The sequence below is a fragment of the Macaca mulatta genome, chromosome 16 (genome assembly GCF_049350105.2).
Source record: "Macaca mulatta isolate MMU2019108-1 chromosome 16, T2T-MMU8v2.0, whole genome shotgun sequence".
Taxonomy (NCBI): domain Eukaryota; kingdom Metazoa; phylum Chordata; class Mammalia; order Primates; family Cercopithecidae; genus Macaca; species Macaca mulatta.
Genome location: NC_133421.1, coordinates 17,233,540 through 17,260,076, shown reverse-complemented (window position 1 = coordinate 17,260,076; position 26,537 = coordinate 17,233,540).

Sequence of the window (26,537 nt, the reverse complement as noted above, 5' to 3'; positions counted from 1 at the left end):
GAAAGCACAGTATTTGGGCAGGAGTGTACCACTCCTCCAGGTACAGTCACTCACGGCTTCCCTTGGCTAAGAAAGGGAAATCCCCCAACCCCTTGCACTTCCCAGGTGAGGTGACACCCCGCCTTGCTTTGACTTGCCCTCCGTGGGCTGCTCCCACTGTGTAACCAGTCCCAGTGAGATGAACCAGGTACCTCAGTTGGAAATGCAGAAATCTCCCGTCTTCTGCGTCTATCTTGCTGGGAGCTGTAGACCGGAGCTGTTCCTATTCAACCATCTTGGAAGCAAACCCCACATTTCTCATTTTCTAATGTGGACTAAGCACGCCACCAGGTTTGAAATAATTTTCCTCCATTAAAATATATGACTAGAATCACTGCCTAGTCTCAAATTTAGTTGACTGATAATGACTCACTAGTTATTATAAATTTTTATGCATGAAAATAATCAATACTTAATTTTCTTGGGTATAAAATATTCACAATGTTCATACATCAAAATAGAGAAAGGTTGTTTGCTGTGTCACCTCTCATATGATTGCAATTGCATAATTATGACCACTATTTGTGCAACATTTTTTGTTGAATTATGGCCAGAAAATTTTCTTTTCTTTGATAAACTATTGTTCTGTTAAATTAAAAAGAAAACTTTATTTTTATTTTCAAATATATTCAATGCTTAGTGAAATTATTCACTTAGATGTTAGAAATTAGAATTTCAGTTTACTACTTTCAAAAGTAGTAAATATAAGTAAATATGAGCAGTTTATTGGTGACACAAATTATTTTTGTCAACAAATTCCATGATAGAAAGAATTATTTTCAAAAACATCTGATACTTCATAGCAGATGATGTCTTTTGGAAATCCACTTTTCTTCTTGTTAAAACATCAACTTTATTTTGAAGAAATGATTTGTGTTTTTATTTTCCAACTGTTTGGTAGCATGTTACTAACAACCACTGTCGCCACAGAAAAGATCAACAGTCCTTTTCACATTTGTACATAAGAAAATATTTCATTTATCTTTGAGACAAACTTGAATTTTGCAATAAAAAAAGAATGTAGAAAAATTCATAAATTTCACATTTTAAATAACCATCTTTATAATTTTGTTTGCTACCTTCTTTCAGATCTGATTAGGTAGTCATTGCTTCAGCAGCCAGTACATGGAGAGTTCCAATTTATAGTGCAAGCTGGGCATGGTGGCTCACACCTGTAATCCCAACCCTTAGGGAGGCAGATGCAGGAAGATAGCTTGAGTCCAGGAGTTGAGACCTGCCTTGGCAATACAGCGAGACCCCATTCCCCACAAAAGGGGAAAAAAAGCCAATTTATAGTGCAGGCATCTCTTTGCCCATTTGCTCGATCACATGGTAATTAAACAATTAAAATTCACTTCAGCTGTTATTTTTTGGCAGTTTCTTTCCAGTCACTTGTCTATATTATAAGTATTTATGTGAAATTAGACCATATAATCTGTATGTCCACACAATGATCTCACATAAACTACAGAATGTTACAGTGTGCTGAAAGTCCAGGAGGGTGTCAGTTCCGTGCCAGTCTCTGGGCATGGTGAGTGAATAATATAGACCACCCTGGGTGCCTGAGTGTCTCTCATGGTGAATGTGTGTTGGCACTAGTATGAATCCACACCTAAATATTTCTAAGTCTATGAAGTACCTTCTTTCTAATAGTTAACATTTTTAGAGAAGAGTAATCTTGCCTATTTTCCAACTTTTATCCGTGCTCTTGGGATTCAACAGGAAAACACTTTCAAAGGGTTAATAATGCTGTAAGCCTGATTGATGGATATTCTTGCCCTCTTCCTTTAGGTGTACTTTTTAGGTCTTATTTGTGGAATCTGATTTTGAGTAACATTTTTCTTGCATAAAATGTGTGCAAGCAAAAAACTGGCTGTTGGTTGTACAAATAGAAATTTTACACACAGTGTTAAGAATACTGTTATTCTTATCCACCAGACTCATCTCATCTTCCCACTGGTACCACAATTATTCACCCTTCCCAGCCTCTGTGTCCAAAGGTGTGGCCATAGGAAGGAGTCCTGGCCAAGTTAATGTGGGTGGAAGTGACACTCACTTGGAACAGGGCTGGCCTGTGAAAACATCTTCCATGGGGCTTTGTACATTTTTCTCTTTACAACTGAGTGGAATGAGACCAAGAACCACAGCCAGATTTGAAGACACATGTTGGCAATGACAAAACCACCAATGGAAGACATCTGGGTCTTTGAATCTCTTTCTGGAGGAAAACAGAAAAGCAGAGTCACATGTTATTTGAAAGCCTGTGTTGCAGTGGCATATGCAGCAATAACAACTTTCGTATGATGTTCAGATAGTTGATACTTTTGAGTTTATGTGTTGCAGCAGCTAACTTTATATTAATGTATAAAAGTCTGTTACAAAATATACTGAAGTTTGAGTGCAAAATTTCCTTTAAAATAATGCAATACAGCAAATATTCCCTGAATATTCCAAAAGGTAGAGGAAAATATAAATCATAAGGTTATTTAAGAAACATAGATCATGTCCTCAACTGTAATTTTTTGGAAATTGAAGATGCACAAAATATTTACATATATTCCCAGGATTTAGTTTTATATATTTTACAAGTACAATGATATGAATGCAGATTGCTGCGTTAATTAGAAAGGGTCATGACCATTTCTTATTTTCTGATTTTTCTTTGGCACATGTTAAATGAGAGAAAAGTACATGTATGTTTTCCCTCTGTCATGTTCCAAGGCACACCTGGATGTTTTTCATTGTCTCAGGTACTTACTGATTCCTTGGACATACTTGGGCATACTTCTATACAGCAGTTCCCAAGTAGGGACAAGTGAGAAGACTTTCCACATTCATGTTCTGCTCAAGTTGTGTGATCAAACCTAGTGATTTATCACATTGGATCATATCTCTAATAGCACTGTACTCATCTGTGTCCTAAAAGGGTGAAGATCTGCAGAAGAATCTGATGGTGGAAATAAGTGGCTCGTGTCTTCTGGGTTTTCTTCTCCTTTGTTCTAAGGAGAGTTGGAGCAGGTGCTCTCATTCAGGCATGATTGAAATGGATTCCTTTTGGATTCCACCTTGTCTCCAAGCTATGTCACAGCCAGATGAGCAGGAACATGTGGGCTGTGAGAATTTCAACAGTTCAGCAGGAGGTCCAACTGGGGGCACCATAAACCAAACAACAGTCCTCCTAAATGCACCAAAATGCACGTGCACCATGCAGGCAGAAAAGGCAGGTTTCTTAGTCTCCTCCTGGCCACTGGGTCACAGCGCAGGATGCTAAGAGCTCACTTCATAGCGGTTGTTGGGTGCCCCCTGCTGGAACTCCCACTGGAGTACTGAAATCTTGAATGCCCTAACTGATCTGCTGTCTTGGCTGGGGCATGTCTTGGATCCATAAAAACATAAAGTGAAGAAAAAAATATTCTTAAATTCATTGTCACTCTTTTTTCACTCCTCGTCTTTTATCAGATGTAATACCTATCCAAAAAAACAGAGACCCAGAGAGGCTGTGGAAAGACCTTGGTGTACTAACACATCTATCTTACAGACACAGCTTCTCACAGGGAGTTTGGAAACTTCTGGTCAATCTCTATCCCACGTGAGCACAAGAAGGACCACTTCACTCTATTTGGAGACTCTGGGAGCACACACTGTGTATTAATCTGAGCACAAAAGCTTTGATGGAAAAGATGGTGGGAGGTGATGGTTTACACAAGTAGAGCTACATCACTCAACTCCTATGTAAGGAGAGAAATGGCAGAAGGAAAACTATGGGGAGTTGAGATATCAGCATGTCTTGTCCTTTAAATGATGAACAGCCTTGGTTCCTTCCTCTGTGTCCATATTCCGGCAGGTCTGAGTGAGTGAGCTGAGCTCAGGGGAAAGTGAACTCAACCTCAAGTCCGTTGGAAGAGTGGGCAGGGCTGTCCTCTCCCTCTCTTTTTTATATGAACACCAGAGTTGTTCCTGTTCCCTTCCCCAAGAGAATTCATCTTCCAAAACTTTAATCCATTTAAGCCTAAATATTCAATATGAAAAACCCGGCCAGGCAAGGTGGTTCATGCCTGTAATCCCAGCACTTTGGGAGGCCGAGTCAGGTGGATCATCTGAGGTTGGGAGTTCAAGACCAGGCTGACCAACATGGAGAAACCCTGTCTCTACTAAAAATACTAAATTAGCTGGGCATGGTGGCACATGCCTGTAATCCCAGCTACTCAGGAAAGCTGAGGCAGGAGAATTGCTTGAATCCAGGAGGCGGAGGTTGTGGTGAGCCAAGATCACGCCACTGCACTCTAGCCTGGGCAACAAGACCAAAACTCTGTCAAAAAAAAAAAAAAAAGAAAGAAAGAAAAGAAAAACCCTTAAAGATGGAAACAGGATAGTCAGTTCTAGGAAAATCAGAAGTATAAATAATGTTTAAATGAGGGATAAGTGAAGCAAGATAGTGAAATAGGACCCTCCAGCAATTATCTCCTCACAGAAATATGAAACTAACAACTATCTGAGCAAAGAAGTACCTTCATAAGAGCTGAGAAAACCAGGTGAGAGATCAGAGGACCTGGTTTTATCACAATAATAAGAAAAGAGACATTGAAGAGGGTAGGAGTGGCAGAATCCCATTTCTCACCTTGCCCTTCCCTGATTCCCAGCAGTACAGCACAGAGACACAGCTCACTTGAGGAAGGGGAGTGATGAGAATGAAGGGCTTTGACCTGAAGCCCCATTCTGAGCCCATCACAGTAAAATTCAGTGCCAGGGAGAACCCCAGGGCCTCTAGCCCAGGAAAGGATGCATGGGCAGTCTCTGGACTCATCCCAGCACTAAGTTAAAAAACTGCAGCCCCAACAGGACAGTCTCATGTTCTGACCTGCATCACCTCTGGCTTTCTAAAGCGACATCAGGCCATAGGTGAACTTCAGCAGCAGGAAGGGCACATCAGTTCGGGCCTTAGGATACACTCCAGGGTTGTGCTGGTCCTAGTTTCCATGGGCTTTGGGCATCTAAAGAACTTATCATTACATCTAATATCTAATATCACATATCATTACAATGCCTTTTCATAAAATACAACAAATAATTCCAGTTATTTAATATCTCTACAAGATAAGAGAGACATTTTTGAGCTCTCTGAGGGGCCTAAATGAAAAATCCCAAAGTTCATTTTAGGTCAAAAAATTTAGAATTTGATTTGGAGAAAACTGCCAAAGATGTAAAAGTCTTCACAACATTGAAATCACAGATTACTGTTAAATAATAGTTTTCTATATAACCAGACTAATAATCAAAATACTTCAAAAGCAATAGAGATAATTACATGAATGTAAAATCATTAACCTTTTTAAAGCCCAGTTTTGCTAAGTAATCAAATATCTAAGAAGACAAGATAGAAAATCATCTTGATAAAATATTACATCTTTTTTGTTTGCTTGTTTTGGGTCAGTTACTAAAAAGGTAAAGAAAAAAACTCTTGTAGTATTAATAGCTTCTCCTACAGAAAGTCCATTTAGGTATCTTGGAAGTCAAATTGATGAAATAGAACTTGAAGCTGATCAGACACAGGAAGAATGTGTCCAGGGTAATGAGTGTACACTATATTATAAGGAAGTATAAACAAGAGAATTATTATATTGAGCAGAATAATACACAGTTCTTAGTAACAGCGTGGGAAGTTTCCTGGTTACATAGAACAATTCAGACATATCACGAAAATACAAGACTACAGAATCAAGTTATATTGGAGGAAAACATCGCTTTTTAGACTTTTAAGATAAGCATTTCAAGCCATAACACTGAAGTTAGAACCAGAGGAAAAAAAAAAACATAGGTGTTAATTAAAAGTCTGAAGGACAGCATTGTCACCCCAGATAAGCAAAAACATGTACTTTTCCAAGAGAAGAAAGAAGAAAAGCTATACTTCCTACCTGAGACTAGGAACATAAAACGGATCTCAGAAAGAAATGTGGCACAAATAAAACTCTCTGTAATATAGAATATAGCTGTTAAAAACAATTTTAGAATTTGAAATCAAAACTTTTTGCATTTTTACTAAGAGCAAATCAGTACTTTAAGAAAACCTTGCTCTAATGGAGGGGACCAAAATTGTAGTTCTATATTAGTCTATTTGTAATAACAAAGCTCAGTCTTTAGAAAGATGATTATAATTTTCTTTTAATTATAGCCAACTTGATCACATGCATATTTCATAAATTATTTTGTTCCAAACCTTATCACAAGTTACACATTCATGACATGCTTAGACTTTCTGCCTTGCGCTATACTTCCTCTTTCTTAAATAATGAATAATTTTACTACAGTACAAAAAAATTACCACAAAATATTATTTCTCATATGAAATTATTCTCTTTTCTTTTTAAACTTTCTTCCTAGAAATACATCTTCATACACATAACTTTCTTTATATCTCTCCTACTTACTGGTTTCTATCTTGTGAATTTTTTCCCTAATTCCATATTTCACAACAGCTTTTCAATAATCTTTAAGTTTGACAAAAGTATTCTTCATCTCAATAAAGAATACATATTTATATCTTTCATAGTGATACCTAATGTCTACAAAAAAATAAAATTGGCTGGGTGTGGTGGCATGTGCCTGTTAGTCCCAGCTACTTAAGAGGCTGAGGTGGGAGGACTTCTTGAGCCTGGGAGGTCAAGGCTGCAGAGAGCTGAGATTGAGCCAGTGCACTCCAATCTGAGCAAAAAAGTGAGACATTGTCTCTCACACACAGAAATATATATATTTTTGGCACACTTTATATACAGAATTATATATATGTTGATTAAAAATTAAAATTTTTAACCACACGCAGTGGCTCATGCCTGTGATCCCAGCATTTGGGAGGCTGAGGTGGAAGGATTGCTGGCCAGCCTGGGCAACATAGTAAGACTGTCTATACAAAAATATTTTTAAAAAATTAGCCAGGCTTGGTGATACACACCTGTAGTCCCAGCTACTCCAGAGACTGAGGTGGGAGAACTGCTTGAACCCAAGTGTTTGAGACTGCAGTGAGCTGTGATCACCCTACTGCACTCCAGGGTGACACAGCCAGACCCTGTCTCTCAAAAAAAAAAAAAAACCTAAAAATTAAAAAAATTAAAAATAAATCTCTGTCATGTTAAATTTTATTAAAAATCTAGGAAGCAAGAAATATTGAATTGCCTGTCATATCTGTGTTTTAAAAATGAGAAATACTGTATAACTTTTAGAAATATTTTTTCACATTTGTATGTATATTAATAGCCCCCCAAATATTTAGTCTTTCTATAAAATTTCAGAAGTCAAAAACAAATCTATGTTCAGCAATTTATTTTTTATATTATTTGGAAATGACCCACACATTTCCAAAGTATCGATTGTTAAATGTAACATAAATTTAGAAGTTGAAATTACATGAAAAGTTTATACATTTTTTGTTTGTTTGTTTGTTTGTTTTGAGACGGAGTCTCGCTGTGTCACCCAGGCTGGAGTGCAGTGGCCAGATCTCAGCTCACTGCAAGCTCCGCCTCCCAGGTTCATGCCATTCTCCTGCCTCAGCCTCCCGAGTAGCTGGGATTACAGGCGCCCGCCACCTCGCCCGGCTAGTTTTTTGTATTTTTTAGTAGAGACGGGGTTTCACCGTGTTAGCCAGGATGGTCTCAATCTCCTGACCTCGTGATCCGCCCACCTCGGCCTCCCAAAGTGCTGGGATTACAGGCTTGAGCCACCGCGCCCGGCCGAAAAGTTTATACATTTTTACCTCATTTATATTTACCTAATTTACCCAGAATATTAGAATATTAACAGTTTACCTAGAATACTCATAACTGGGATATTAGACAGAGCTAGTCTGCATTTCAAGTTATTTCCTTGGTAATCATTTTTATGTCCTGTTATTATCAGGTGTTCACCTACGTAAGAACCTTAAAGTAAAAAATATAGGGGTATTTCACTACTAACTCAGAAGATTACAGCTATTTTCATTAAACTAACAATACTAAATTAGCCTTACTTATCAAAAAGTTATGTAAACAAAAATCACTCTGTTTTAGGTAGTGTTTATTGAAGGGGTGACCTGCTCCTCCACACCTGTGGGCGTTGCTAGTCAGGTGGGACGAGAGACTGAGAAAAGAAAAAGACCACAGAGACAAAAGTATAGAGAAAGAAAAGTGGGCCCAGGGGACCGGCACTCAGCATAAGAAGGACTGGTGCCAGCACTGGTCTCTGAGTTCCCTCAGTATTTATTGATCGTTATTTCTACCATCTTGGAGAGAGGGATGTGGCAGGACAATAAGGTAATAGTGGGAAGAGGGTCAGCAGGAAAACATGTGAACAAAGGTCTCTGTGTCATAAATAAGTTTAAGGAAAGGTGCTGTGCTCTGATGTGCACTACACAAACACACAAACATCTCGGGGCATTAAAGAGCAGTATTGCCGCTAGCATGTCTCACTTCCAGCCCTAAGACGGTTTTCTCCTATTTCAGTAAATAGGACATACAATCGGGTTTTACACTGAGACATTCTATTCCCAGGGACTAGCAGGAGACAGATGCCTTCCTCTTATCTCAACTGCAAAGAGGCCTTCCTCTTTTACTAATCTCCTCAGCACAGACCCTTTACCGGTGCCAGGCTGGGGGACGGTCAGGTCTTTCCCTTCCTACAAGGCCATATCTCAGGCTATCACATGGGGAGAAACCTTGGACAATACCTGGCTTTCCTAGGCAGAGGTCCCTGCAGTTCCGCAGTGTACTATGTCCCTGGGTACTTGAGACTAGAGAATGGTGATGATTTTTAACAAGCATACTGCCTTCAAGTGCTTTTTTAACAAAGCACATCCTGCATAGCCTTAAATCCATTAAACCTTGAATCAACACAGCACATGTCTCTGCAAGCACAGGGTTGGGGCTAGGGTTACGGATTAACAGCATCTCAAGGCTGTTAATCTCAAGAATAATTTTTCTTAGTACAGAACAAAATGGAGTCTCTTATGTCTACTTCTTTCTACACAGACACAGTAACAGTCTGATCTCTCTCTTCCTCACAGTTAATAGTTTTCTACTTCTTTTTTTTTTTTTTCTTTTTTGAGACGGAGTCTCACGCTGTTGCCCAGGCTGGAGTGCAGTGGCGCGATCTCGGCTCACTGCAAGCTCCGCCTCCCGGGTTCCTGCCATTCTCCTGCCTCAGCCTCCTGAGTAGCTGGGACTACAGGCGCCCACCACCGCGCCCGGCCAATTTTTTGTATTTTTAGTAGAGACGGGGTTTCACTGTGGTCTCGATCTCCTGACCTTGTGATCCGCCCGCCTCGGCCTCCCAAAGTGCTGGGATTACAGGCTTGAGCCACCGCGCCCGGCAGTTTTCTACTTCTTTATGTCAAAGCCTGACACTTTAAAATACTGATCAGAGACAAATATTAAGCCATTTTGCCAGTAAACCCTGGCAAAAAAGTATGTTGACAATTTTTAGTTAAGTCACACTAATTTTTATTTACTAATAACTTTTAAATCAACTTATTTGTTAAAGATTTACTTGTCATGTGACCTAAAAGGCATCTGGGTGCCTATATATATTTTATATGAGTGCTTATTTATCCTCAAAAAGTTTCTGGCTAACTATACCAGATTTTACCATGTAGACATAATATAAAAACATAGTATGTATGATAGAGGCAGGAGGCAGAGAAATTCTAGGCAGATAAGGGCGGGTCCCTGGTGAAACCCCACCTTTGAGCCAAAAAGCCTGAAACCCATGGCCCAAAGTGAGAACTCCTCTCCTTGTTTGCCTGCTCTCTCCCAACTGGTTCTTTCTGAATAATGTCTTTTTACCAACCGAATGTCGCCTTTTCCAAAACTACCCACCGGCCCACCCTGCCGCCATCCTGTGAAAGGAATGAAAAAATCAGGCACATTCCTCAGCCCCGGGCTCAACTTCCCGAGCCCAGTACAAACACATCCCCCCATATATCTCTCAACTTCCCGAGCCCAGTACAACCACATCCCCCCATATATCACTCAACTTCCCGAGCCCAGTACAAACACCACCTGGAAAGTCTCTGATAAGGACACAGCCGTTCGTGGATTTAGTGAAAGCGCGGGAAACAATAGAAAACTGCTAAATGTATAACTTAAAATGTTAACCAATTGTAGTGCTGTAACCAAAAGAATTCCTTTGTTCCTCTGTAACTTGATGTATCCTATTTATCTCGGGCTATAAAAGGCAAGCACTTGCATTGTTCGGGGCCCTCCTGTATGCGGTGGAACGGAGGGACCAAGTTCGAACTTGTAGTAAAAGATCCTTGCCGCTTGGCTTTGACTCTGGACTCTGGTGGTCTTCTTTGGGGAACAAACGGTCTGGGCATAACACCTGTTCCTATCAAGACCCCAGACACAGTTGGTAGAGGGGAGAGAAGTGGCTTGACTAGAGAGAGGTGACTTGACTTCAGAGGGACAACTGGACTTCGAAGGAGAGGCAGCTTGATTTCAGAGAAGAGCCTGCTTGGAGATGGCTGGACTTCAGAGGAAGATTACCTGCCTGTTGTGTCCCTTCTCCAGTTCCTCTCTCTGCTGACAGCCACTTCCACTGGTAAATAAAATTCTCCTCCTCTACCACCCTTCAAGTGTCCGCATAGCCTTACCCTTTTTAGATGCCGGACAACAGCTCGGAACCCACTGAGTACAGGTACCCAAAAAAGGCTGTCACAACTGGCCCTTTGCCCTTGCTGGCAGAGGGCAGCTGCCCCAGTGGGGCAAGGGGCCCACTCAGGTGATAACACACGGCTGTCCATGGATGGCAGAGCTAAGACAGCATTGTAACATGCCCTCTGGAGCTTTGGGGATTGCAGGCACCCCGAACTGGGCACCACCGTGGGGTCCACAAGGAGCTTGCTCCTGTCAGTGTCCAAAGTGGTCGGCTGGATCCTGCACTTGTTCGCCCATGCCTGGTCAAACCAACCGGCCTAGAGGAAGCTTGCTCCTGCCGGTGCCCAAAGTGGCTGACTGGATCCCGTACACACTTGCTCACATTCTCCCCGGGTCAAGTGTGGCAGACTAAGTAAATGGGGCACCCCCTTCACAAGTCAGAGGAAGAGGTGGAGAAAAATCCTGCATTATATACACATGTAAATAAACAGATATACAAAGATCTTATAGCTTCAATTTGAGAATTTTAGTCACGAAATAGTAATACAAACTCACCAGTTAGAGAGTTAGATCAAAATTAAATTTTTCATTGATACATAGTATCTGTACATATTTATGGAGGTATATATAATATTTTGTTACATGCATGGAATGTGCAGTGATCAGCTCAGGGCATTTAAGATATTTATCACCATCATCATTTATCATTTCCTTGTACTGAGATCCTGACCTCGTGATCCACCCGCCTCAACCTCCCAAAGTGCTGGGATTACAGCCACCAGGCCTGGCCTGTCACTACTTTTCTGTAATTTTTGGCATACTGTCTACTTTGATTTACGTTAGGGTAAAAAATGAGTGATAACTCAAAAGTGTAGACAGGTGAAGTAGCAGGCCCCATGCTTTGACATTAAGAAGAATGGGGTAAAGCGTGAGGCTTCTGTGAATTGTCTCATCTATCTAGATACTAGTGATAATGACCCAGAGGCATGTTGTCCAATAGCCACACATAGCTACTACATTTAAATTTAATTACAATAACATAAAAATTCGGTTAGTCACACTAGCTACCTTTCAAGTTCTCAAAAGCCACATGTGGGTAGTGGTTAGCACATTTCTTAGCATAAATACAGAACATATCTGGCATCAGAAAAAGTGTTGGAGAAAGCTTATCTGGACACTTAAGCACACACAGAAACGTCAAATTGGGTTAAGATGCTATCAAAAGCTAATGTTCAGACTTGATATTAGACAAATACATGTTATCAATGCCCTGCTGATATGAGAACTGAGAATAAAATGTGTGTTCCAGGTGTGGTGTAACTAAACAGTTGAATGCCTGACTACAAACATTTAAATCTAAGTTCTTGGATTTGGTGATTTGAACCTGGAATGTATCCTTAGTTTGGCTGAACATGGAAAACATTCTTCTCTTTCTGACCAACTTATTAAAAATATTTGAATGATAGCATTACATATATTATGCAAAATCTACCTTTCTGAAATATTGCAAGATATATATAGTATACGAAGCAACTACTATATGACTGTATTAGCAGTTTGACTGCTTAATAAATGCATTTTATATTAAAAAATTAATAAGTACCCAAAATGTAATTAGGGTATTCCTCCAAAATACTATAAATAATAAAATTAAACAACTATGGAAATGAAAAGAAAGGGTCAGCAGTGTGCGTTATGGCATGAACATTTGTTTCCCCCAGAATTTATATGCTGAAGATCTAACTCTCAGTGTGACGGGATTTGGAAATAGGGCCTTTGAAGTTAATTAGGTTTACATGAGGTCATGAGAGTGGGGTCCTTATGATGGAAATAATGCCTTTATAAGAAGAGGCCAGAATGCCTGTTCAAGAACCAAATCAGCCATTGTCTTGGTTATAGACTTCCCAGACTCCAGGGCTGTGAAAAATAAATGTCTGTTGTTGAAAGCACCCAGTTTTTAACATTTTGTTATAACAGCCTGAGCAGACTAATACAGCATGTAAATATCATATAATGACAATAGAATAAACAATGTGGGTAAAAAATAGATAACAAAAGCATCTGGGACCATTACACCCTAAAGTCTGTTACAACTAAATAAATAAATTAAAAAATTAAAAATGCACCTTCATTATGTCAAAAGCAGGTAGAAAAAATATAACAATTATTTAAGAGTGTTTGTGTCCAAGCACATAGTATAAAATATCTACATAATATATCATTAAATCTTCGTAACGAAGTAGTTTTATGCTCATGTGTCATAAATAAATGAATAAATTATGAACAATTGAAGCTTAGGGAAAATTATCAGCATTCCAGTTAATAATTAGTGGGTCTAGAATCAGGAAAATAAACCTAAATACGGTATAAGTGACTGAAGTATATTTAATAGAAAAATACGTTAAGGGGCCGGGCGCGGTGGCTCAAGCCTGTAATCCCAGCACTTTGGGAGGCCGAGACGGGCGGATCACAAGGTCAGGAGATTGAGACCATCCTGGCTAACATGGTGAAACCCCGTCTCTACTAAAAAAATACAAAAAACTAGCCGGGCGAGGTGGCGGGCGCCTGTAGTCCCAGCTACTAGGGAGGCTGAGGCAGGAGAATGGCGTGAACCCGGGAGGTGGAGCTTGCAGTGAGCTGAGATCCGGCCACTGCACTCCAGCTTGGGTGACAGAGCGAGACTCCGTCTCAAAAAAAAAAAAAAAAAGGAAAAATACGTTAAAATACTGAAGACAAAGAATGTTGTTCTGTAAGCTCGTAACGCAGCAATAAACAATTTCTATAAATTATTCCTAATATTAATGAACATGGAGAAATCAGTGAATAACACATTGAAAAATGAATGCCTAGGAGATGAAGTAAAACTTTGGTCTTTTTGGAATATTTAATAAATTCTTGATTTAATGATGAAAAAAATGAAAGCAATTCCAAATATGACAAACGAAAAGAGACAAAGAGATATATGAGACATTTTTTAAATTCACAAAATGATACATGTTAACTCGAAGCTGGAAAACACAGATCACTAAGTGATTGTGCGAAGCAAACAACAAAATCATTAACTCGGAAGTTATACCAAAAATGCAAAGGAGCCTTCCCACCTCTGCACAAAACAACAAAAGCACAAAAGTTGTTAGGTTGAGACATTTCAAAGTAAATTATTTTATGACCTCAAGAAAAAGATCATATCAAAGCTATTTTATCAGTTCCAGGAAAGTTTCCAAAATGTTTAATCAAGTCAGCATAAAAATGATACCAAAATCTAGGAGAAAACGCGTAATAAAATGCTGCAAAACACAGTTCATCCTGTTATATCAGTGAAATATCCTAAATTAAAGACTTGCCGATAGAATGCAGCGAAAACAGAGACAGAGCAAGAAAGGACGCCGAGCAGGAGCCCACGAGGTTCACGGTAAGAAAACAAGTGGCTGAGCAGCCGGAGAGAAGGCAGCCCGGGGGATTCGGCCACGTGACGTGCGGTCGACCCTGTGGCAGGGACCCGCCAGGCTGCCCGCCCCTCAGCCCCTCAGCCCCTCAGCCTCCACACTCCCTCAGCCCCTCAGCCCCCTCAGCCTCCACACTCCCTCAGCCCCTCAGCCCCTCAGCCCCCTCAGCGCCTCAGCCCCTCAGCCCCTCAGCCCCCTCAGTCGCCTCAGCCCCTCAGGCCCTCAGCCGTCTCAGCGCCTCAGCCCCTCAGCCCCTCAGCCCCCTCAGTCGCCTCAGCCTCTCAGGCCCTCAGGGCAGCCTCAGCCCCTCAGCCCCTCAGCCCCTCAGCCCCTCACAGCCGCCACAGCCGCCTCAGCCGCCTCAGCCGCCTCAGCCCCTCAGCCCCTCAGCCGCCTCAGCCCCTCAGCCCCTCAGCCCCTCACAGCCACCTCAGCCCCTCAGCTCCTCAGCCCCTCACAGCCGCCTCAGCCTCTCAGCCCCTCACAGCCACCTCAGCCCCTCAGCCCCTCAGCCCCTCACAGCCGCCTCAGCCCCTCAGCCCCTCAGCCCCTCACAGCCGCCTCAGCCCCTCACAGCCGCCTCAGCCCCTCAGCCTCTCAGCCCTTCAGCCCCCTCAGCCCCCTCAGCTGCCTCAGTCCCCTCAGCCTCCTCAGCCCCTCAGCCCCTCAGCTGCCTCAGCCCCTCAGCCCCTCACAGCCGCCTCAGCCCCTCAGCCCCTCAGCCGTCTCAGCCCCTCAGCCTCCTCAGTCCCTCAGCCCCTCAGCCCCTCAGCCTCTCAGCCCCTCAGCCCCTCAGCCCCTCAGCCCCTCAGCCTCCTCAGCCGCCTCAGCCCCTCAGCCCCTCAGCCTCCTCAGCCGCCTCAGCCCCTCAGCCCCATCAGACCCCTCAGCCCCTCAGCCCCTCAGCCTCCTCAGCCGCCTCAGCCCCTCAGCCCCTCAGCCCCGTCAGCCCCTCAGCCCCTCAGCCTCCTCAGCCGCCTCAGCCCCTCAGCCCCGTCAGCCCCCTCAGCCCCTCAGCCCCTCAGCCTCCTCAGCCGCCTCAGCCCCTCAGCCCCTCAGCCCGTCAGCCGGCTCAACCCCTCAGCCCCTCAGTCACCTCAGCCCCTCAGCCGCCCACGCCGCTGCTCGCTCACCCTCCCAGCTGCCTTAGGGGTCGGCGCTGCCCAACGGGCTCTAGCGCAGCCTCCTGCCCAGCGTCCCACCGGCCGCGCCTGCCTCTGGCTCCTGGCCACCAGCTAGTAGCCGCGCCCGTGAGCAGGGCCAGTCCAGGGGAGCAGACCCCGAGAGGCGCGACGGGATGGCAGGCGGTGTCTTCCAAACCCAAGCCTCCGAAAGCGGCAGCCGGGGGCGGGCTGCTGACCAACCGGGAGGTCCCGCTCTGTCCCAGCCTAGGCCTCCCGGAGCCATCACCTTCGAGGAGTCCCGGGCGGGGGGCACCGCCTGCTCCACGCTGTCGCGGGCTTCTGCCAGGCCATGATCCGTGCCCAACGCCAGCAAAGGGCAGTTTGTGCCCTAGAGTCGGGAGAAATGCATGCTTCCCGGGGATCTGAAAACTCCAGGTCCTCCTGCCAGGAGCCCACGGCCTCAGATGGGGACCAGGACGCGCCCACCTTGGGGAAGCGCCCCCTAGACCTGAGCCCGATTGTCCCCAACAAACCCCACACCCGCAGGCTGACGTTTGGGCTCCGGGGTGCGGTGTCATATGAAATGGGCACCGCGTGCTTTCCATGCAAAAGACGCGAAGTCTGGAGTTTATGAAATTATTGACGGAAAGCCACACCAGTGCCAAGAGATCATGGCCCAGAGCTGGCAGAACTGATCAGATCAATGCTGAGCAAAAGGCCTGAAGAAGACCATCTGAAGGAGCATCCCGAGGGCCTTCCCCAAAGCACCAGATCACCTTCCTTTCCGAGGCCACAAAGGCCAGAATCTCCAGAAATAGCATGAAACACGGTGACTTGGTGACACCCAAGCCTGCTGCCACTGTGGTTTCCAGCAAGGCAGAATCAAGGCATGAAGTAATCCACCCCAACCACGCTCCTCTGAGGCTGAACAAGACATGATAATGGGTGAAGCCAAGTGTTCGTCCCAGGAGAGGCCCAGGGTGGTTGGTCTGTTAAGTCACCTGCCGGTCTGAAGACCCAGAGGACTTGAGCAATACCAAGAACTGGCCACGGTCAGTAGGGTAAATATTGACATCTTACCTGCAGAAGGGAGGGATGCAGCGAGCCAGGGCGGAGGTTGCAGTGAGCTGAGATCGCGCCATTGCACTCCAGCCTTGCACTCCAGCCTAGGGACAAGAGCGAGACTCTGTCTCAAAAAAAAAAAAAGAAAAGAAAAGAAAAAGAAATAGAAAAGAAAAGAAAAAACAAAGAGAAAAAGAAAAGAGGAAGAAAACAAATTTACTGTCTTCAGTGGTTTGAAATAGCAAAAACTGGTTGCCAAATACAGTATGTGAAATAACTCCTGCTTAAATTGTTTAAGAAAGAAATTATATAGGGCAAACACAATAAATTAGTCTTGTGTGACATATTTTGAGTAACTGAAAATTCTTCTATTTGAAAAAGGAAAAGGAGTTTTGACTCATCTTGGCCAGCATTTAAAACACAAGCATAGCAGACACGGTCCTGCAGCCTCTTCCCGATGAGGGTCTTCAGTGGCATTTACCACAGTTGTCAGCTGATACTGTGTCTCTCCTGGGCCTGGGTAACTTCAGAGACCTCACTGGAAGCTTCTCCTCTCCTCAGGCTTCCAGAAAAGTAACAGCCAACCAGGGAAATAGAAATTATCATTTTAAACAATCTTGGCAAATTGTAGAAATTTTATTGGTACTGCTCACATCTCTAGGTTTTTGAGCATTTTTTTCCCACAAAGATTAGATGATAAACATTGCGTCTATGCTTCTACATGTGTTCATGACTCAAATGGCCTTTTTGACACTTGAGTTGCAACACTATTCTGAGGAAGTGAAACTGTTGAAATATATTTATAAATACATATATTCTTATCTATAATTTATTAACATACATGTTCAACAAACTGAAATGTTTACATTTTGGCAAACATCAATGAAGACCAGTATAATATTCAGTGAAATAGCTTCTTTAATTTTTAATCTCTTTCAATTTATGGCTTATTTGTTAATTTGTGAACATATTGTGTGTGTATATATGTAATTTTTTTTACACGGAATTTTGCTCTTGCTGCCCAGGCTGGAGTGCAATGGCATGATCTTGGCTCACCGCAACCTCCGCCTCCCAGGTTCAAGCAATTCTCCTGCCTCAGACTCCTGAGTAACTGGGATTACAAGCATGTTCTACCACGCCCGGCTAATTTTGTATTTTTAGTAGAGACAAGGTTTCTCCACATTGGTCAGGCTGCTCTCCAACTCCTGACGTCAGATGATCTGCCTACCTTGGCCTCCCAAAGTGCTAGGATTACAGGTATGAGCCACCACGCCCAGCCTCCTGCACCTATCTTTGTCCAGATGCACATAACTGTTATCCTCTGCCTGTCCAGTAATGTATATTAGGATTGTGTTGGTAGAAGGGCTGAGGCAGGGCTTGCTTGTCTGACATAATGTAGAAGAGTCTTGGAACATGTCCTGGGTCTAGGGTCTAAAACCCCTTGTGGCCTACGGAACACCAAGCTCTGTGCCAAAGGATGGAAGGCTGCCCTGCTGCACTACAATCTAAGCCCAGTGCATAAAACCCCTTGTGGCTTGGAGAGCACCCAGGGCTCAGGGCATAAGGCCCCTCATAGCTTCTGGAATGTGTCCAGACTCGCTGGCCCCTTGCTTCTTGCTCTCCCAAGATCATAAATTAGTTGTATCTTGAATTAGAAGAATCTGTTCTCCCTTATCTCAAGTAGCAGAGCATATGCTAAAACATCACAGCTACGCTTGATGCACCGCTACCTTTCTACCCCCATGTACTCACATCCTCACCTGTCTACACCCACATCTGCATGTCCTCACCACCTGCTTCTTTGTTCGATTATCAATAAATAGTGTGGGCTTCCAGAGCTCACAGCCTTCGCATCCTCCATACTGGCATTGGTCCCCTGGACCCACACTGTGTACTCTTAACTTGTCTTGTCTCATTCCTTTGATTCCGCCAGACTTCATAACCTCCATGACCTGGTGTTGGGTCTGATCACCCCAACATTTCTGGTGTGCCAATGTGGGGCTATGAAGACTCTGGTGAGGGAACGCTAGAGCATGTGAAAGCAGGGGATCCATCGTCAGAGGACACCTGAGGACAACTGAAAGAAGCTTGGCGGGTAAGCTAGGTGCTCGGAAGAATCAGGGTAACAATGGGACAGAATGAAAGCAAACATTCTGCTTATTTAAACTTTCTAAGGCACTTATTATGGAGGTGGGGAGCAAAAGTTAATACTCAGAATTTATTAAAACTCTTTAGTACAGTAGAGCAGTTTTGCCCATGGTTCCCAGAACAAGGGACTATGGAGTTGGATGAACGGGAAAGAATTGGCAGAGATTTTTAAAAGGCGTATAAAGAAGGAGCCAAAATTCCAGTTTCTGTTTGGTCGGTGTGGGCATTGATAAAGGCAGCTCCTGAGCCATTTCAAACAGATGATTAGGCAGATTCAGATGAGGAAGAGGAAGATGAGTGTAAAAAAAACTAACTTCGGATTCTGAATGCAAGGAGCAAAAATCGGAGAAAATTAAAGAAAAGGGAAACTGAAAAAGGTATGTTTTACTAGCCCGTTGGCTGTGCCTGCTGAATTAAGTGAATGGCCACCTCCTCCCCTTCCCCGTAATGGGCGAGAAAATGAATTAGCTGTAAAACTAACTGCTCCTGTAGTTGCAACATTAAAACCTGGAGCGATTGTTGGTGCTATACAAAATTCTATTCAAAAAGCTAGAGCTGAGGGAGACCCAGAAGCATGGCAATTTCTAGTTACTATAACCTAGCAAGGAGGGCAAAATATAGCTAATTGGGCCACTTTTCTTTTAAGCTATTAAAGGAATTTAAGCAAGCCGTTAGTCAATATGGGCCAAATTCTCCTTTTGTACAAACGTTACTAAAAAATATGGCTCTTGATAATAGATTAATACCATATGACTGGGATACTTTAACAACATCTGTTCTCACTCCGTCTCACTACTTACAGTTTAAAACCTGGTGGGTTGATAAAGCACAAACTCAGGCAAAGGAAAACACACCAGCACAGCCACCTGTGCCTATTTCTTTTGAACAGTTAATGGGGGTCGGCCCTAATTGGGAATGATTAGAAAATCAGGCAGTGATGGAGGATGTTGGCATTGCTCAGCTGTGCACTGTGTGCTTACGGGTGTGGGAGAGAATAAATGTTATAGGAGAAAAATATCCTTCTTTCAGTTCTGTCCGACAAGGACCTAAAGAACCATATGCTGATTTTATTGCTTGGCTCCAGGAGGTTGTGCATAAAGCTATAACCGACAAAACAGCTCAGGATGTTGTAATACAGCCTCTTGCATATGATGATGCTAATACAGAGTGTCAAAATGCTATTAGACCTGTGAGAGGGAAGGCTCATTTGGCTGAATATATTAAGGCTTGTGATGGCATTGGAGGTAACTTACATAAGGCTACTCTTTTAGCTCAAGCTATGGCTGGACTAAAGGTGGGGAGAAATATGCCCCATTTCTCAGGCTCTTGTTTTAATTGTGGGCAATTTGGACACACAAAAAAGGAATATGGAAAAGGAAATCAAAAGACAAAAACTATTACCATCAATCAACAGAAAAGTCCCCACGTATGCCCCCAATGTAAGAAGGGCAATCACTGGGCAAATCAGTGTCATTCTAAATTTAGCAAAGATGGGCAACCCCTTTCAGGAAACAGGAAGAGGAGACCACCTCGGGCCCCTCAACAAACTGAGGTGTATCCGGCACAGTCAGTGCCCTTACAAACGTACAACAATTGTCCCCCACCACAGCAGGCAGTGCTGCCGTAGATCTCTGCAGCACAATTTCTGTCTCTTTACTTCCTGGGGAGCCATCAAAGAAGGTGCCCATGGAAGTTCGGGGCCCTTTACCCTCAGGAACAGTTGGTCTATTGCTTGGAAGGTCTAGCTTAAATTTAAAAGGTGTCACTGTACCTGCAGGAGTAATTGATTCTGATTATGCCAGAGAGATTCAACTAGCTATTGGTTCCTCAACTCCATGGTCTGCTTCCCCAGGAGAAAGAATTGCTCAGTTGTTGCTGTTACCTTATACAAAACTGGGAAGCAGCAGAGTAAAAAGAACAGGAGGATTTGGTAGTACTAACCCAGCAGGAAAAGCTGTATATTGGGTTAATCAAGTGTCTGATAAGAGACCTATTTATACAGTAACCTTTCAGGGAAAGGACTTTGAAGGGCTAGTAGATACTGGAGCTGATGTTTCTATTATTGCTTTAAATCAATGGCCCCGACACTGGCCCAAACAAAAGGCATCCGTTGGTATTGTTGGAGGAGGGGCTGCTTCAGAAGTTTTTCAGAGTTCTTTAATTTTACCATGTCAAGGTTCGGATGGCCAGGAAGGGATAATTCAACCTATTATTACACCTATTCCTGTCAATCTATGGGGTAGAGACTTATTGCAACAATGGGGTGCTAAAATATCTATTCCTATGGACCAGTGTAGTAATAACAGTAAACAAATAAGAAAAATGGGATATCTCCCAGGTAAGGGACTAGGAAAAAATGAAAATGGCCAACCAGAACCTTTAGAACTAAAAGGGCAAACAGATTGAACCGGATTAGGGTATCATTTTTAGGAGCGGCTGTTGCCGAGCCTCCGGCTCCCATTCCTCTTGTTTGGCTAACTGCCAAACTGGTTTGGATGGAGCAATGACCACTGAAACAGGAAAAACTGGAGGCTTTAAAAGAATTGGTGCAGGAACAATTGCAAAAGGGACACGTAGAGCCTACTTTCTCTCCTTGGAATTCTCCTGTGTTTGTTATTAAGGAAAATATGTTATGAAGGTAAATGGAGAATGTTTAACAGATTTAAGGGCTGTTAATGCTATAATTCAACCCATGGGCATGCTGACACCAGGGCTGCCCTCTCCAACTATGATTCCTAAATACTGGCCTCTCATAGTGATAGATATAAAAGATTGCTTCTTTACCATTCCTTTAGTGATCCAAGATTATGGAAAATTAGCTTTTACTGTTCCCACTATAAATAACAAAAACCAGTGGATAGATACCATTGGAAAATATTACCACAAGGCATGTTAAATAGCCTGACTATTTGCCAAACTTATGGCAGAAAAGCTATTAAGCCAGTTAGAGAACAATTTTTAAAATGTTATCCATTGCATGGATGATATTCTGTGTGCAGCTGAAACTAGGGAGGAATTAATGCTATGCTACAAACAGAAAAGGCTGTGACTGCAGCAGGATTAATCACAGCCCCCGATAAAATCCAAACTTCTACTGCCTTTCAATATTTAGGAATGAAGGTAGAACAAAGTGCTATTAAGCCTTAGAAGGTTCAAATTTGAAGAGATAATTTAAAAACTTCAAATGACTTTCAAAGATTTTTAGGAGACATTAATTGGATTCGTCCAACTTTAGGCATTCCTACCTATGCTATGTCTCACATTTTTTCTACCTTATGAGGTGATTCTAACTTAAACAGTAAATGTGCCCTATCCAAAGAGGCATTAGAGGAACTTCAATTAACTGAAGAAAAAATTCAACAGGCACAAGTGAAGCAAACCCTATGCAGCCATTACAGTTTTTAGTTTTTCCTACTAAACATTCACCTACAGGAAGTACTGTTCAACAAAATGATCTGGTTGAGTGGCTTTTTCTACCTCACAATACAACTGAAATGGTCACTCTGTACTTAGATCAAATTGCTGTACTAATAGGACAAGCAAGGCTGCACACAACAAAGTTAATAGGATATGATCCAAATCAAATTATAGTTCCATTAAACAAACAACAAATTCAGCAAGCTTATATTAATTCCCAGGAATGGCAAGTTAATTTGGCAGGGTTTTTGTTGGCATTCTTGATAATCTTTATACTAAATCTAAGATATTTCAATTTCCAAAATTAACATCCTGGATATCACTTTCTGTTACTCAAAAAGCCCCTATTGAAGGGGCCATTACTGTTTTTACTGACGAGTCTAGTAATGGAAAAGCCTCACTTGTGGGACCTCAACAACAAGTTTTTCAAACTGACATTGCTTCTGCTCAAAGGGCTGAACTTACAGCTGTAATTACAGTACTGAAAACTTTTAAACAGCCAGTTAATATTGTTTCTGACTCAGCTTATGTGGTGCAAGTCACACAAAATATTGAAAGTACTTTAATTCGTGATGTGATTGCTGAACAACTTAATCTTTTATTTCATTCTTTACAACAAGCAGTACAACAAAGACATTCCCCTTTCTATATTACTCATATAAAAGCACATACTAACCTCCCTGGTCTTTTAACTAAACTTAATCAAAGGGCAGATGCACTGGTTTCTGCAGCTTTTGCTAAATGACAAACATTCCATTCTTCAATGCATCTTAACGCTGCAGGCCTCAGAAAAAGATATGGCTTATCCTGGAAGCAGGCTAAGGAGATTGTAGAACACTGCTCTGCCTGTCAAGTCCTGCATCTGCCACATCAAGGAGCAGGAGTCAACTCTAGAGGTTTATCTCCAAATTCCATGTGGCAGATAGATGTAACACACATTCCCACTTTTGGAAAATTGTTCTTTGTTCATGTTTCAGTAGATACTTAGTCACATTTTATCTGGGCCATGTGTCAAACAGGGGAAGCTACAGCTCATGTTAAAAGACGTCTTTTTTCTTGCTTTGCAGTTATGGGAATCCCAGAAAAAATCAAAACTGATAATGGCCCAGGGTATTGCAGGAAAGCCATGGCTACATTTTTTTTAACACTGAAACATTATTCACACTACAGGTATTCCATATAACTCACAAGGACAGGCAATAGTTGAAAGAGCTAATCATACTTTAAAAACTCAAATACAAAAATAAAAAGAGAGAGATCAGGAATGTAAAACACCCCATATGCAATTATATTTAGCTTTATTAACATTAAATTTTTTTAATTTACAAAGAGATCAACCCATGACAGCAGCTTAACAACACTTAACAGGACAAAAAGAAAATAAAAAAGCTGGACAAGATGTATGGTGGAGGGATGCACAAACAAAGAGTTGGGAAAAAAGAAAAATAATTACATGGGGAAGAGGATTTGCTTGTGTCTCTCCAGGTGACCATCAGGTGCCTGTATGGGTGCCCACCAAACATCTGAAGATCTATCATGACCCTCACCGGGAAGAGAGGACTCTATGAAGAGCCAGAACTCCTGATGCAAGTGATAGCATGAATGAACTCTCAGAGACAAAGGAAAAGACCAAAAATACTCCCAGGCAGATCCTCCAACATGGGGACAAATCAAGAAACTGGTGCAGATGGCAGAAGACAATCTGAGAGCACAGAACAAACCAAAAACAACTAGTAACGTAACAGTGGCTATGATGGCAGTACTCACTGCGGCAGTAAGCCTCCCTACTGTAAGAGCAACTCAAAATTTTCCTTATTGGGCATATGTCCCATTTCCTCCTTTAATTAGGTCTGTGAGTTGGATGGAACCTGTTATGAGGTGTATACCAATGACAGTACCTGGATGCCTGAGCCCATAGATAACTGAGGGCCAATGCATGCTAATGAGGAAGGGATGAAAATAAATATATCAATAGGATATAAATATCCTCCAATATGCCTAGGATCTGCCACTGGATGCTTACAAATTTGCACACAAGTTTGGTTGGCAGTAATCCCTGGAAAAAATAAATCACAGGCTACCTTGCATATGATTTCAGGGCAAAGTTTAAAATACAAACATTCTCACCCTAAAACTCAGCAGTTCCATCCAAACGAACTCGAATGTAAACAAAATAGAGTTTGGTTTGAAGGTGTGGATGCTTGAAATTGGGAAAATTGTATAGCAAGTAAGGCTGAGGTGCTACAAAATAATTCCTATGGAATCGTCATTGATTGGTCCCCTAAGGGCATTTTTAAGAAAAATTGCACTAGAGGGCCTTCTTGTAAAATAGGCCAATGGAATCAGAAAAAAACTATACACAGTATATTCAGACAGAAGCTGATGTCTCTATCATATGGAGCCCTGGTGGCATTGTCACTCCTAGTCCAAAAATGATATCTTCTGCCATAGGACAGGAACATTCAGAATTATGGAAGTTAGCTATGGCTCAAAGTTCAATCAAAATTTGAGAGGGTAAATATAATAAGTATAAAGGAGAGGGAGGGCCGGGCGCGGTGGCTCAAGCCTGTAATCCCAGCACTTTGGGAGGCCGAGACGGGTGGATCACAAGGTCAGGAGATCGAGACCATCCTGGCTAACACGGTGAAACCCCGTCTCTACTAAAAAGTACAAAAATCTAGCCGGGCGTGGTGGCGGGCGCCTGTAGTCCCAGCTACTCGGGAGGCTGAGGCAGGAGAATGGCGTGAACCCGGGAGGCGGAGCTTGCAGTGAGCTGAGATCCGGCCACTGCACTCCAGCCTGGGCAACAGAGCAAGACTCCGTCTCAAAAAAAAAAAAAAAAAAAGGAGAGGGAGGTAAAGATAAATATGTTCTCTCCTTTCTTTCTAACAGGACCTTTTGGATTCAAAGTTGTGTCCGGCCACCTTTTATGTTAGCAATAGGAAATATTACTCTTGACATGAATACCCGTTTTATCACCTGCCCTGAAGGTCACTTGTTTACTTGCATTAACTCAACCTTTGATAAAAACCAAACTATCTTGTTAATTAGAGCCAGAGAAGGAGTTTGGATCCGTGTGTCTCTAAATAGACCATAGGAGTCATCACTATCCATTCATATTGTAACTGAGATCCTTAAAACACTCTTATCCCATTCAGAAAGATTTATAGTTGCTCTTATATTTGCTGTAATTGGCCTCATTGTGGTTACCACTACTGCTGCAGTAGCTGGTGTGGCTTTACACTCATCTGTGCAAACTGTTGAATTTGTTAATAAATGGCAAAAGAATTCTGCAAAAAAAATTATGGAACTCTCAAGCGTAAATAGATCAAAAGATAATCAAATTAATGATCTCTGTCAGACAGTGACTTGGATAGGAGAATGCATTATAAGTTTAGAAACTAGAATTCAAATGCAATGTGATTGGAATACATCCGATTTTTGCATTACTCCTTGTGGTTACAATGAAACAGAACACCAATGGGAAAGAATTAAATGCCATCTAGAGGGAAGAGAGGAAAATCTCACCCTCAATATTGTAAAATTAAAAGAACAGGTTTTTGAAGTCTCTCAGGCTCACTTAGCCCTGCTCCCAGGAAGTGATATTTTAAGCAAGGCAGCCGATGGGTTGTCTGCACTCAATCCTCTTAAATGAATTAAGACCATTGGAAACTCTACACTTGGAAATTTTGTTCTAATAATTATGTGCTTGTGCTGTCTCCTTTTAGTCTATAGATGCAGAAGCTGCCTCTGGAGAGAAAGCCGCCGCCAAGAACAAGCAACGATAGCTGTGGCAGTTTTGCAGAACAAAAAAGGGAGACATGTTGGTAGAAGGGCTGAGGCAGGGCTTGCTTGTCTGACATAATGTAGAAGAGCCTTGGAACATATCCTGGGTCCAGGGTCTAAAACCCTTTGTGGCCTATGGAACACCAAGCTCTGTGCCAAAGAGTGGAAGACTGCCCTGCTGCACTACAATCTAAGCCCAGTGCATAAAACCCTTCGTGACTTGGAGAGCACCCAGGGCTCAGGGCATAAAACCCATCATAGCCTCTGGAAAGTGTCCAGACTCGCTGGCCCCTTGCTTCTTGCTCTCCAAAGATCATAAACTGATTGTATCTTGAATTAGAAGAATCTATTTTCCCTTATCTCAAGTAGCAGAGCATATGCTAAACCGTCACAGCTACGCTTAATGCACTGCTACCTTTCTACCCCCACATCCTCACGTCCTCACCTGTCTACCCCCACGTCCACACCACCTGCTTCTTTGTTTGATTACCAATAAATAGTGTGGGCTCCCAGAGCTCAGAGCCTTTGCAGCCTCCATACTAGCATTGGCCCCTTGGACCCACCCTACTACATACTCTTGTCTTGTCTCATTCCTTTGACTCCGTTGGACTTCGTAGCCCCCACGAGCTGGTGTTGGGTTTGATCACCCAAACAGATTGTTGGAGGAAATAACTTGTTTCTTTAGCTTCACAGGTCCACAAATTAAAAGTGTGCCCCCAGGAGCTGCACTAAATGATTTGTAACATCTGCACCTGATTTAGAACATTTAGAAGGTAAGATTTTAAACTTCAAGTTTATGATGTTTAGGGGCCATTTTGGACTTTGAGGTGATTAGACAATATGATTTAGATAATAATACTTTGGATCTGAGCTGATGATGAGACAAAATCTTTGAG